Source organism: Amia ocellicauda, chromosome 2, assembly GCF_036373705.1.
Source record: "Amia ocellicauda isolate fAmiCal2 chromosome 2, fAmiCal2.hap1, whole genome shotgun sequence".
In the NCBI taxonomy this organism is placed as follows: Eukaryota; Metazoa; Chordata; class Actinopteri; order Amiiformes; family Amiidae; genus Amia; species Amia ocellicauda.
The window spans coordinates 52,391,584-52,404,241 of record NC_089851.1 but is presented as its reverse complement, the minus strand read 5'-3'; the positions used below and the strand labels follow the sequence as shown (position 1 = coordinate 52,404,241).

At 50.8% G+C, this 12,658-nt stretch overlaps 10 non-coding genes across 10 annotated transcripts; all 10 read left to right on the top strand.

Annotated features, from left to right (window-relative positions):
• Positions 1–1,005: 1,005 nt before the first annotated feature.
• On the top strand, positions 1,006–1,077 carry trnap-agg (transfer RNA proline (anticodon AGG)). The gene has a single exon. It is a non-coding gene; the product is annotated as a tRNA-Pro (tRNA).
• Positions 1,078–2,173: 1,096 nt separating this feature from the next.
• trnap-agg (transfer RNA proline (anticodon AGG)) lies at positions 2,174–2,245 on the top strand. The gene has a single exon. It is a non-coding gene; the product is annotated as a tRNA-Pro (tRNA).
• Positions 2,246–3,341: 1,096 nt separating this feature from the next.
• Positions 3,342–3,413, top strand: trnap-agg (transfer RNA proline (anticodon AGG)). Its single transcript has one exon. It is a non-coding gene; the product is annotated as a tRNA-Pro (tRNA).
• A 1,093-nt stretch (positions 3,414–4,506) lies between these two features.
• trnap-ugg (transfer RNA proline (anticodon UGG)) lies at positions 4,507–4,578 on the top strand. The gene has a single exon. It is a non-coding gene; the product is annotated as a tRNA-Pro (tRNA).
• A 1,099-nt stretch (positions 4,579–5,677) lies between these two features.
• Positions 5,678–5,749, top strand: trnap-ugg (transfer RNA proline (anticodon UGG)). Its single transcript has one exon. It is a non-coding gene; the product is annotated as a tRNA-Pro (tRNA).
• A 1,109-nt stretch (positions 5,750–6,858) lies between these two features.
• trnap-ugg (transfer RNA proline (anticodon UGG)) lies at positions 6,859–6,930 on the top strand. The gene has a single exon. It is a non-coding gene; the product is annotated as a tRNA-Pro (tRNA).
• Positions 6,931–8,610: 1,680 nt separating this feature from the next.
• trnap-ugg (transfer RNA proline (anticodon UGG)) lies at positions 8,611–8,682 on the top strand. The gene has a single exon. It is a non-coding gene; the product is annotated as a tRNA-Pro (tRNA).
• Positions 8,683–9,766: 1,084 nt separating this feature from the next.
• trnap-ugg (transfer RNA proline (anticodon UGG)) lies at positions 9,767–9,838 on the top strand. Its single transcript has one exon. It is a non-coding gene; the product is annotated as a tRNA-Pro (tRNA).
• Positions 9,839–10,937: 1,099 nt separating this feature from the next.
• Positions 10,938–11,009, top strand: trnap-ugg (transfer RNA proline (anticodon UGG)). Its single transcript has one exon. It is a non-coding gene; the product is annotated as a tRNA-Pro (tRNA).
• Positions 11,010–12,108: 1,099 nt separating this feature from the next.
• Positions 12,109–12,180, top strand: trnap-ugg (transfer RNA proline (anticodon UGG)). Its single transcript has one exon. It is a non-coding gene; the product is annotated as a tRNA-Pro (tRNA).
• Positions 12,181–12,658: the final 478 nt, after the last annotated feature.

Genomic DNA, 12,658 nt, shown 5'->3' with positions numbered 1-12,658 from the left:
CTGTTGCCTGTAAAGCTGATGGGAAATCAGACTGTCATCTGTGTGTTTTGTTTTCTTTAAAGAAAATGTGTTTTTTACAAGTTCGTTGTTGTTGTTGTTGTTGAGGAGGAGGAGGAGGACATGTAGTGTGTTGTTGAGGAGGAGGAGGACGAAATGTGGTTTGCCGGCTTGTTATGGAGACCTTTGCTGAACGTGTACTCCTGAGCTGCACCAAAGGAGAGGCATTCTTTTCAGTTGTTTGCGGGCCTGCTGAACAATGCTCTCAGTGCTGTCTCACTGGGGATGGCGTTACCATTCTGGAAAGACACGTCAGCGCTACAGTCCATGCTATCAGTCAGTGAGCGTAGGTCTCCCGGTCTGCCCCAAAGCAGTTACGCGCTTGCCCAGCAGAAACTGCGACACCCTCCGTTAACTTGGCTCGTTGGTCTAGAGGTATGATTCTTGCTGAGGGTGTGAGAGGCCCTGGGTTCAACTCCAGGACGAGCCCACTTGGCCCCACTTTGCAGTCACCGAAGTGTTTGTTCATTTGCTCTTGAAGGCTGGCTTCTGGGCTCCTCTGCACAAGGGAGGGCTATCGACCTCAGATACTGTTGCCTGTAAAGCTGATGGGAAATCAGACTGTCATCTGTGTGTTTTGTTTTCTTTAAAGAAAATGTGTTTTTTACAAGTTCGTTGTTGTTGTTGTTGTTGTTGAGGAGGAGGAGGAGGACATGTAGTGTGTTGTTGAGGAGGAGGAGGACGAAATGTGGTTTGCCGGCTTGTTATGGAGACCTTTGCTGAACGTGTACTCCTGAGCTGCACCAAAGGAGAGGCATTCTTTTCAGTTGTTTGCGGGCCTGCTGAACCATGCTCTCAGTGCTGTCTCACTGGGGATGGCGTTACCATTCTGGAAAGATACGTCAGCGCTACAGTCCATGCTATCAGTCAGTGAGCGTAGGTCTCCCGGTCTGCCCCAAAGCAGTTACGCGCTTGCCCAGCAGAAACTGCGACACGCTCCGTTAACTTGGCTCGTTGGTCTAGGGGTATGATTCTCGCTTAGGGTGCGAGAGGTCCCGGGTTCAACTCCCGGACGAGCCCGCTTGGCACTGCTTTGCATTCTCTGAAGCATTCGTTTGTTCTCTCTCGATGCTTGGCTTCTGGGCTCCTCTGCACCAGGGAGGTCTTTCAACCTCAGATACTGTTGGCTGTGTAGCTGATGGGAAATCAGACTGTCATCTGTGTGTTTTGTTTTCTTTAAAGAAAATGTGTATTTTACAAGTTCGTTGTTGTTGTTGAGGAGGAGGAGGACATGTAGTGTGTTGTTGAGGAGGAGGAGGACGAAATGTGGTTTGCCGGCTTGTTATGGAGACCTTTGCTGAACGTGTACTCCTGAGCTGCACCAAAGGAGAGGCATTCTTTTCAGTTGTTTGCGGGCCTGCTGAACCATGCTCTCAGTGCTGTCTCACTGGGGATACGGTTACCGTTCTGGAAAGACACTTCAGCGCTACAGTCCATGCTATCAGTCAGTGAGCGTAGGTCTCCCGGTCTGCCCCAAAGCAGTTACGCGCTTGCCCAGCAGAAACTGCGACACCCTCCGTTAACTTGGCTCGTTGGTCTAGGGGTATGATTCTTGCTGAGGGTGTTAGAAGCCCTGGGTTCAACTCCAGGACGAGCCCACTTGGCCCCACTTTGCAGTCACCGAAGTGTTTGTTCGTTTGCTCTTGAAGGCTGGCTTCTGGGCTCCTCTGCACAAGGGAGGGCTATCGACCTCAGATACTGTTGCCTGTATAGCTGATGGGAAATCAGACTGTCATCTGTGTGTTTTGTTTTCTTTAAAGAAAATGTGTTTTTTACAAGTTCGTTGTTGTTGTTGTTGTTGTTGAGGAGGAGGAGGAGGACATGTAGTGTGTTGTTGAGGAGGAGGAGGACGAAATGTGGTTTGCCGGCTTGTTATGGAGACCTTTGCTGAACGTGTACTCCTGAGCTGCACCAAAGGAGAGGCATTCTTTTCAGTTGTTTGCGGGCCTGCTGAACCATGCTCTCAGTGCTGTCTCACTGGGGATGGCGTTACCATTCTGGAAAGATACGTCAGCGCTACAGTCCATGCTATCAGTCAGTGAGCGTAGGTCTCCCGGTCTGCCCCAAAGCAGTTACGCGCTTGCCCAGCAGAAACTGCAACACGCTCCGTTAACTTGGCTCGTTGGTCTAGGGGTATGATTCTCGCTTAGGGTGCGAGAGGTCCCGGGTTCAACTCCCGGACGAGCCCGCTTGGCACTGCTTTGCATTCTCTGAAGCATTCGTTTGTTCTCTCTCGATGCTTGGCTTCTGGGCTCCTCTGCACCAGGGAGGTCTTTCAACCTCAGATACTGTTGGCTGTGTAGCTGATGGGAAATCAGACTGTCATCTGTGTGTTTTGTTTTCTTTAAAGAAAATGTGTATTTTACAAGTTCGTTGTTGTTGTTGAGGAGGAGGAGGACATGTAGTGTGTTGTTGAGGAGGAGGAGGACGAAATGTGGTTTGCCGGCTTGTTATGGAGACCTTTGCTGAACGTGTACTCCTGAGCTGCACCAAAGGAGAGGCATTCTTTTCAGTTGTTTGCGGGCCTGCTGAACCATGCTCTCAGTGCTGTCTCACTGGGGATACGGTTACCGTTCTGGAAAGACACTTCAGCGCTACAGTCCATGCTATCAGTCAGTGAGCGTAGGTCTCCCGGTCTGCCCCAAAGCAGTTACGCGCTTGCCCAGCAGAAACTGCGAAACCCTCCGTTAACTTGGCTCGTTGGTCTAGGGGTATGATTCTTGCTGAGGGTGTTAGAGGCCCTGGGTTCAACTCCAGGACGAGCCCACTTGGCCCCACTTTGCAGTCACCGAAGTGTTTGTTCGTTTGCTCTTGAAGGCTGGCTTCTGGGCTCCTCTGCACAAGGGAAGGCTATTGACCTCAGATACTGTTGCCTGTATAGCTGATGGGAAATCAGACTGTCATCTGTGTGTTTTGTTTTCTTTAAAGAAAATGTGTTTTTTACAAGTTCGTTGTTGTTGTTGTTGTTGTTGAGGAGGAGGAGGAGGACATGTAGTGTGTTGTTGAGGAGGAGGAGGACGAAATGTGGTTTGCCGGCTTGTTATGGAGACCTTTGCTGAACGTGTACTCCTGAGCTGCACCAAAGGAGAGGCATTCTTTTCAGTTGTTTGCGGGCCTGCTGAACCATGCTCTCAGTGCTGTCTCACTGGGGATGGCGTTACCATTCTGGAAAGATACGTCAGCGCTACAGTCCATGCTATCAGTCAGTGAGCGTAGGTCTCCCGGTCTGCCCCAAAGCAGTTACGCGCTTGCCCAGCAGAAACTGCAACACGCTCCGTTAACTTGGCTCGTTGGTCTAGGGGTATGATTCTCGCTTAGGGTGCGAGAGGTCCCGGGTTCAACTCCCGGACGAGCCCGCTTGGCACTGCTTTGCATTCTCTGAAGCATTCGTTTGTTCTCTCTCGATGCTTGGCTTCTGGGCTCCTCTGCACCAGGGAGGTCTTTCAACCTCAGATACTGTTGGCTGTGTAGCTGATGGGAAATCAGACTGTCATCTGTGTGTTTTGTTTTCTTTAAAGAAAATGTGTATTTTACAAGTTCGTTGTTGTTGTTGAGGAGGAGGAGGACATGTAGTGTGTTGTTGAGGAGGAGGAGGACGAAATGTGGTTTGCCGGCTTGTTATGGAGACCTTTGCTGAACGTGTACTCCTGAGCTGCACCAAAGGAGAGGCATTCTTTTCAGTTGTTTGCGGGCCTGCTGAACAATGCTCTCAGTGCTGTCTCACTGGGGATGGCGTTACCATTCTGGAAAGACACGTCAGCGCTACAGTCCATGCTATCAGTCAGTGAGCGTAGGTCTCCCGGTCTGCCCCAAAGCAGTTACGGGCTTGCCCAGCAGAAACTGCGACACCCTCCGTTAACTTGGCTCGTTGGTCTAGAGGTATGATTCTTGCTGAGGGTGTGAGAGGCCCTGGGTTCAACTCCAGGACGAGCCCACTTGGCCCCACTTTGCAGTCACTGAAGTGTTTGTTCGTTTGCTCTTGAAGGCTGGCTTCTGGGCTCATCTGCACAAGGGAGGGCTATCGACCTCAGATACTGTTGCCTGTAAAGCTGATGGGAAATCAGACTGTCATCTGTGTGTTTTGTTTTCTTTAAAGAAAATGTGTTTTTTACAAGTTCGTTGTTGTTGTTGTTGTTGAGGAGGAGGAGGAGGACATGTAGTGTGTTGTTGAGGAGGAGGAGGACGAAATGTGGTTTGCCGGCTTGTTATGGAGACCTTTGCTGAACGTGTACTCCTGAGCTGCACCAAAGGAGAGGCATTCTTTTCAGTTGTTTGCGGGCCTGCTGAACCATGCTCTCAGTGCTGTCTCACTGGGGATGGCGTTACCATTCTGGAAAGACACGTCAGCGCTACAGTCCATGCTATCAGTCAGTGAGCGTAGGTCTCCCGGTCTGCCCCAAAGCAGTTACGCGCTTGCCCAGCAGAAACTGTGACACTGTCAGATAACTTGGCTCGTTGGTCTAGGGGTATGATTCTCGCTTTGGGTGCGAGAGGTCCCGGGTTCAACTCCTGGACGAGCCCGCTTGGCCCTGCTTTGCATTCTCTGAAGCATTCGTTTGTTCTCTCTCGATGCTTGGCTTCTGGGCTCCTCTGCACCAGGGAGGTCTTTCAACCTCAGATACTGTTGCCTGTAAAGCTGATGGGAAATCAGACTGTCATCTGTGTGTTTTGTTTTCTTTAAAGGAAATGTGTATTTTACAAGTTCGTTGTTGTTGTTGAGGAGGAGGAGGACATGTAGTGTGTTGTTGAGGAGGAGGAGGACGAAATGTGGTTTGCCGGCTTGTTATGGAGACCTTTGCTGAACGTGTACTCCTGAGCTGCACCAAAGGAGAGGCATTCTTTTCAGTTGTTTGCGGGCCTGCTGAACCATGCTCTCAGTGCTGTCTCACTGGGGATACGGTTACCGTTCTGGAAAGACACTTCAGCGCTACAGTCCATGCTATCAGTCAGTGAGCGTAGGTCTCCCGGTCTGCCCCAAAGCAGTTACGCGCTTGCCCAGCAGAAACTGCGACACCCTCCGTTAACTTGGCTCGTTGGTCTAGGGGTATGATTCTTGCTGAGGGTGTAAGAGGCCCTGGGTTCAACTCCAGGACGAGCCCACTTGGCCCCACTTTGCAGTCACCGAAGTGTTTGTTCGTTTGCTCTTGAAGGCTGGCTTCTGGGCTCCTCTGCACAAGGGAGGGCTATCGACCTCAGATACTGTTGCCCGTATAGCTGATGGGAAATCAGACTGTCATCTGTGTGTTTTGTTTTCTTTAAAGAAAATGTGTTTTTTACAAGTTCGTTGTTGTTGTTGTTGTTGTTGTTGAGGAGGAGGTGGAGGACATGTAGTGTGTTGTTGAGGAGGAGGAGGACGAAATGTGGTTTGCCGGCTTGTTATGGAGACCTTTGCTGAACGTGTACTCCTGAGCTGCACCAAAGGAGAGGCATTCTTTTCAGTTGTTTGCGGGCCTGCTGAACCATGCTCTCAGTGCTGTCTCACTGGGGATGGCGTTACCATTCTGGAAAGACACGTCAGCGCTACAGTCCATGCTATCAGTCAGTGAGCGTAGGTCTCCCGGTCTGCCCCAAAGCAGTTACGCGCTTGCCCAGCAGAAACTGTGACACTGTCAGATAACTTGGCTCGTTGGTCTAGGGGTATGATTCTCGCTTTGGGTGCGAGAGGTCCCGGGTTCAACTCCCGGACGAGCCCGCTTTGGCCCTGCTTTGCATTCTCTGAAGCATTCGTTTGTTCTCTCTCGATGCTTGGCTTCTGGGCTCCTCTGCACCAGGGAGGTCTTTCAACCTCAGATACTGTTGCCTGTAAAGCTGATGGGAAATCAGACTGTCATCTGTGTGTTTTGTTTTCTTTAAAGAAAATGTGTTTTTTACAAGTTCGTTGTTGTTGTTGTTGTTGTTGAGGAGGAGGAGGACATGTAGTGTGTTGTTGAGGAGGAGGAGGACGAAATGTGGTTTGCCGGCTTGTTATGGAGACCTTTGCTGAACGTGTACTCCTGAGCTGCACCAAAGGAGAGGCATTCTTTTCAGTTGTTTGCGGGCCTGCTGAACCATGCTCTCAGTGCTGTCTCACTGGGGATACGGTTACCGTTCTGGAAAGACACTTCAGCGCTACAGTCCATGCTATCAGTCAGTGAGCGTAGGTCTCCCGGTCTGCCCCAAAGCAGTTACGCGCTTGCCCAGCAGAAACTGCGACACCCTCCGTTAACTTGGCTCGTTGGTCTAGCGGTATGATTCTTGCTGAGGGTCTAAGAGGCCCTGGGTTCAACTCCAGGACCAGCCCACTTGGCCCCACTTTGCAGTCACCGAAGTGTTTGTTCGTTTGCTCTTGAAGGCTGGCTTCTGGGCTCCTCTGCACAAGGGAGGGCTATCGACCTCAGATACTGTTGCCCGTATAGCTGATGGGAAATCAGACTGTCATCTGTGTGTTTTGTTTTCTTTAAAGAAAATGTGTTTTTTACAAGTTCGTTGTTGTTGTTGTTGTTGTTGTTGAGGAGGAGGTGGAGGACATGTAGTGTGTTGTTGAGGAGGAGGAGGACGAAATGTGGTTTGCCGGCTTGTTATGGAGACCTTTGCTGAACGTGTACTCCTGAGCTGCACCAAAGGAGAGGCATTCTTTTCAGTTGTTTGCGGGCCTGCTGAACCATGCTCTCAGTGCTGTCTCACTGGGGATGGCGTTACCATTCTGGAAAGACACGTCAGCGCTACAGTCCATGCTATCAGTCAGTGAGCGTAGGTCTCCCGGTCTGCCCCAAAGCAGTTACGCGCTTGCCCAGCAGAAACTGTGACACTGTCAGATAACTTGGCTCGTTGGTCTAGGGGTATGATTCTCGCTTTGGGTGCGAGAGGTCCCGGGTTCAACTCCCGGACGAGCCCGCTTGGCCCTGCTTTGCATTCTCTGAAGCATTCGTTTGTTCTCTCTCGATGCTTGGCTTCTGGGCTCCTCTGCACCAGGGAGGTCTTTCAACCTCAGATACTGTTGGCTGTGTAGCTGATGGGAAATCAGACTGTCATCTGTGTGTTTTGTTTTCTTTAAAGAAAATGTGTATTTTACAAGTTCGTTGTTGTTGTTGAGGAGGAGGAGGACATGTAGTGTGTTGTTGAGGAGGAGGAGGACGAAATGTGGTTTGCCGGCTTGTTATGGAGACCTTTGCTGAACGTGTACTCCTGAGCTGCACCAAAGGAGAGGCATTCTTTTCAGTTGTTTGCGGGCCTGCTGAACCATGCTCTCAGTGCTGTCTCACTGGGGATACGGTTACCGTTCTGGAAAGACACTTCAGCGCTACAGTCCATGCTATCAGTCAGTGAGCGTAGGTCTCCCGGTCTGCCCCAAAGCAGTTACGCGCTTGCCCAGCAGAAACTGCGACACCCTCCGTTAACTTGGCTCGTTGGTCTAGCGGTATGATTCTTGCTGAGGGTCTAAGAGGCCCTGGGTTCAACTCCAGGACGAGCCCACTTGGCCCCACTTTGCAGTCACCGAAGTGTTTGTTCGTTTGCTCTTGAAGGCTGGCTTCTGGGCTCCTCTGCACAAGGGAGGGCTATCGACCTCAGATACTGTTGCCTGTAAAGCTGATGGGAAATCAGACTGTCATCTGTGTGTTTTGTTTTCTTTAAAGAAAATGTGTATTTTACAAGTTCGTTGTTGTTGTTGAGGAGGAGGAGGACATGTAGTGTGTTGTTGAGGAGGAGGAGGACGAAATGTGGTTTGCCGGCTTGTTATGGAGACCTTTGCTGAACGTGTACTCCTGAGCTGCACCAAAGGAGAGGCATTCTTTTCAGTTGTTTGCGGGCCTGCTGAACCATGCTCTCAGTGCTGTCTCACTGGGGATACGGTTACCGTTCTGGAAAGACACTTCAGCGCTACAGTCCATGCTATCAGTCAGTGAGCGTAGGTCTCCCGGTCTGCCCCAAAGCAGTTACGCGCTTGCCCAGCAGAAACTGCGACACCCTCCGTTAACTTGGCTCGTTGGTCTAGCGGTATGATTCTTGCTGAGGGTCTAAGAGGCCCTGGGTTCAACTCCAGGACCAGCCCACTTGGCCCCACTTTGCAGTCACCGAAGTGTTTGTTCGTTTGCTCTTGAAGGCTGGCTTCTGGGCTCCTCTGCACAAGGGAGGGCTATCGACCTCAGATACTGTTGCCCGTATAGCTGATGGGAAATCAGACTGTCATCTGTGTGTTTTGTTTTCTTTAAAGAAAATGTGTTTTTTACAAGTTCGTTGTTGTTGTTGTTGTTGTTGTTGTTGAGGAGGAGGTGGAGGACATGTAGTGTGTTGTTGAGGAGGAGGAGGACGAAATGTGGTTTGCCGGCTTGTTATGGAGACCTTTGCTGAACGTGTACTCCTGAGCTGCACCAAAGGAGAGGCATTCTTTTCAGTTGTTTGCGGGCCTGCTGAACCATGCTCTCAGTGCTGTCTCACTGGGGATGGCGTTACCATTCTGGAAAGACACGTCAGCGCTACAGTCCATGCTATCAGTCAGTGAGCGTAGGTCTCCCGGTCTGCCCCAAAGCAGTTACGCGCTTGCCCAGCAGAAACTGTGACACTGTCAGATAACTTGGCTCGTTGGTCTAGGGGTATGATTCTCGCTTTGGGTGCGAGAGGTCCCGGGTTCAACTCCCGGACGAGCCCGCTTGGCCCTGCTTTGCATTCTCTGAAGCATTCGTTTGTTCTCTCTCGATGCTTGGCTTCTGGGCTCCTCTGCACCAGGGAGGTCTTTCAACCTCAGATACTGTTGGCTGTGTAGCTGATGGGAAATCAGACTGTCATCTGTGTGTTTTGTTTTCTTTAAAGAAAATGTGTATTTTACAAGTTCGTTGTTGTTGTTGAGGAGGAGGAGGACATGTAGTGTGTTGTTGAGGAGGAGGAGGACGAAATGTGGTTTGCCGGCTTGTTATGGAGACCTTTGCTGAACGTGTACTCCTGAGCTGCACCAAAGGAGAGGCATTCTTTTCAGTTGTTTGCGGGCCTGCTGAACCATGCTCTCAGTGCTGTCTCACTGGGGATACGGTTACCGTTCTGGAAAGACACTTCAGCGCTACAGTCCATGCTATCAGTCAGTGAGCGTAGGTCTCCCGGTCTGCCCCAAAGCAGTTACGCGCTTGCCCAGCAGAAACTGCGACACCCTCCGTTAACTTGGCTCGTTGGTCTAGCGGTATGATTCTTGCTGAGGGTCTAAGAGGCCCTGGGTTCAACTCCAGGACGAGCCCACTTGGCCCCACTTTGCAGTCACCGAAGTGTTTGTTCGTTTGCTCTTGAAGGCTGGCTTCTGGGCTCCTCTGCACAAGGGAGGGCTATCGACCTCAGATACTGTTGCCTGTAAAGCTGATGGGAAATCAGACTGTCATCTGTGTGTTTTGTTTTCTTTAAAGAAAATGTGTATTTTACAAGTTCGTTGTTGTTGTTGAGGAGGAGGAGGACATGTAGTGTGTTGTTGAGGAGGAGGAGGACGAAATGTGGTTTGCCGGCTTGTTATGGAGACCTTTGCTGAACGTGTACTCCTGAGCTGCACCAAAGGAGAGGCATTCTTTTCAGTTGTTTGCGGGCCTGCTGAACCATGCTCTCAGTGCTGTCTCACTGGGGATGGCGTTACCATTCTGGAAAGACACGTCAGCGCTACAGTCCATGCTATCAGTCAGTGAGCGTAGGTCTCCCGGTCTGCCCCAAAGCAGTTACGCGCTTGCCCAGCAGAAACTGTGACACTGTCAGATAACTTGGCTCGTTGGTCTAGGGGTATGATTCTCGCTTTGGGTGCGAGAGGTCCCGGGTTCAACTCCCGGACGAGCCCGCTTGGCCCTGCTTTGCATTCTCTGAAGCATTCGTTTGTTCTCTCTCGATGCTTGGCTTCTGGGCTCCTCTGCACCAGGGAGGTCTTTCAACCTCAGATACTGTTGGCTGTGTAGCTGATGGGAAATCAGACTGTCATCTGTGTGTTTTGTTTTCTTTAAAGAAAATGTGTATTTTACAAGTTCGTTGTTGTTGTTGAGGAGGAGGAGGACATGTAGTGTGTTGTTGAGGAGGAGGAGGACGAAATGTGGTTTGCCGGCTTGTTATGGAGACCTTTGCTGAACGTGTACTCCTGAGCTGCACCAAAGGAGAGGCATTCTTTTCAGTTGTTTGCGGGCCTGCTGAACCATGCTCTCAGTGCTGTCTCACTGGGGATACGGTTACCGTTCTGGAAAGACACTTCAGCGCTACAGTCCATGCTATCAGTCAGTGAGCGTAGGTCTCCCGGTCTGCCCCAAAGCAGTTACGCGCTTGCCCAGCAGAAACTGCGACACCCTCCGTTAACTTGGCTCGTTGGTCTAGCGGTATGATTCTTGCTGAGGGTCTAAGAGGCCCTGGGTTCAACTCCAGGACCAGCCCACTTGGCCCCACTTTGCAGTCACCGAAGTGTTTGTTCGTTTGCTCTTGAAGGCTGGCTTCTGGGCTCCTCTGCACAAGGGAGGGCTATCGACCTCAGATACTGTTGCCCGTATAGCTGATGGGAAATCAGACTGTCATCTGTGTGTTTTGTTTTCTTTAAAGAAAATGTGTTTTTTACAAGTTCGTTGTTGTTGTTGTTGTTGTTGTTGAGGAGGAGGTGGAGGACATGTAGTGTGTTGTTGAGGAGGAGGAGGACGAAATGTGGTTTGCCGGCTTGTTATGGAGACCTTTGCTGAACGTGTACTCCTGAGCTGCACCAAAGGAGAGGCATTCTTTTCAGTTGTTTGCGGGCCTGCTGAACCATGCTCTCAGTGCTGTCTCACTGGGGATGGCGTTACCATTCTGGAAAGACACGTCAGCGCTACAGTCCATGCTATCAGTCAGTGAGCGTAGGTCTCCCGGTCTGCCCCAAAGCAGTTACGCGCTTGCCCAGCAGAAACTGTGACACTGTCAGATAACTTGGCTCGTTGGTCTAGGGGTATGATTCTCGCTTTGGGTGCGAGAGGTCCCGGGTTCAACTCCCGGACGAGCCCGCTTGGCCCTGCTTTGCATTCTCTGAAGCATTCGTTTGTTCTCTCTCGATGCTTGGCTTCTGGGCTCCTCTGCACCAGGGAGGTCTTTCAACCTCAGATACTGTTGGCTGTGTAGCTGATGGGAAATCAGACTGTCATCTGTGTGTTTTGTTTTCTTTAAAGAAAATGTGTATTTTACAAGTTCGTTGTTGTTGTTGAGGAGGAGGAGGACATGTAGTGTGTTGTTGAGGAGGAGGAGGACGAAATGTGGTTTGCCGGCTTGTTATGGAGACCTTTGCTGAACGTGTACTCCTGAGCTGCACCAAAGGAGAGGCATTCTTTTCAGTTGTTTGCGGGCCTGCTGAACCATGCTCTCAGTGCTGTCTCACTGGGGATACGGTTACCGTTCTGGAAAGACACTTCAGCGCTACAGTCCATGCTATCAGTCAGTGAGCGTAGGTCTCCCGGTCTGCCCCAAAGCAGTTACGCGCTTGCCCAGCAGAAACTGCGACACCCTCCGTTAACTTGGCTCGTTGGTCTAGCGGTATGATTCTTGCTGAGGGTCTAAGAGGCCCTGGGTTCAACTCCAGGACGAGCCCACTTGGCCCCACTTTGCAGTCACCGAAGTGTTTGTTCGTTTGCTCTTGAAGGCTGGCTTCTGGGCTCCTCTGCACAAGGGAGGGCTATCGACCTCAGATACTGTTGCCCGTATAGCTGATGGGAAATCAGACTGTCATCTGTGTGTTTTGTTTTCTTTAAAGAAAATGTGTTTTTTACAAGTTCGTTGTTGTTGTTGTTGTTGTTGTTGAGGAGGAGGTGGAGGACATGTAGTGTGTTGTTGAGGAGGAGGAGGACGAAATGTGGTTTGCCGGCTTGTTATGGAGACCTTTGCTGAACGTGTACTCCTGAGCTGCACCAAAGGAGAGGCATTCTTTTCAGTTGTTTGCGGGCCTGCTGAACCATGCTCTCAGTGCTGTCTCACTGGGGATGGCGTTACCATTCTGGAAAGACACGTCAGCGCTACAGTCCATGCTATCAGTCAGTGAGCGTAGGTCTCCCGGTCTGCCCCAAAGCAGTTACGCGCTTGCCCAGCAGAAACTGTGACACTGTCAGATAACTTGGCTCGTTGGTCTAGGGGTATGATTCTCGCTTTGGGTGCGAGAGGTCCCGGGTTCAACTCCCGGACGAGCCCGCTTGGCCCTGCTTTGCATTCTCTGAAGCATTCGTTTGTTCTCTCTCGATGCTTGGCTTCTGGGCTCCTCTGCACCAGGGAGGTCTTTCAACCTCAGATACTGTTGGCTGTGTAGCTGATGGGAAATCAGACTGTCATCTGTGTGTTTTGTTTTCTTTAAAGAAAATGTGTATTTTACAAGTTCGTTGTTGTTGTTGAGGAGGAGGAGGACATGTAGTGTGTTGTTGAGGAGGAGGAGGACGAAATGTGGTTTGCCGGCTTGTTATGGAGACCTTTGCTGAACGTGTACTCCTGAGCTGCACCAAAGGAGAGGCATTCTTTTCAGTTGTTTGCGGGCCTGCTGAACCATGCTCTCAGTGCTGTCTCACTGGGGATACGGTTACCGTTCTGGAAAGACACTTCAGCGCTACAGTCCATGCTATCAGTCAGTGAGCGTAGGTCTCCCGGTCTGCCCCAAAGCAGTTACGCGCTTGCCCAG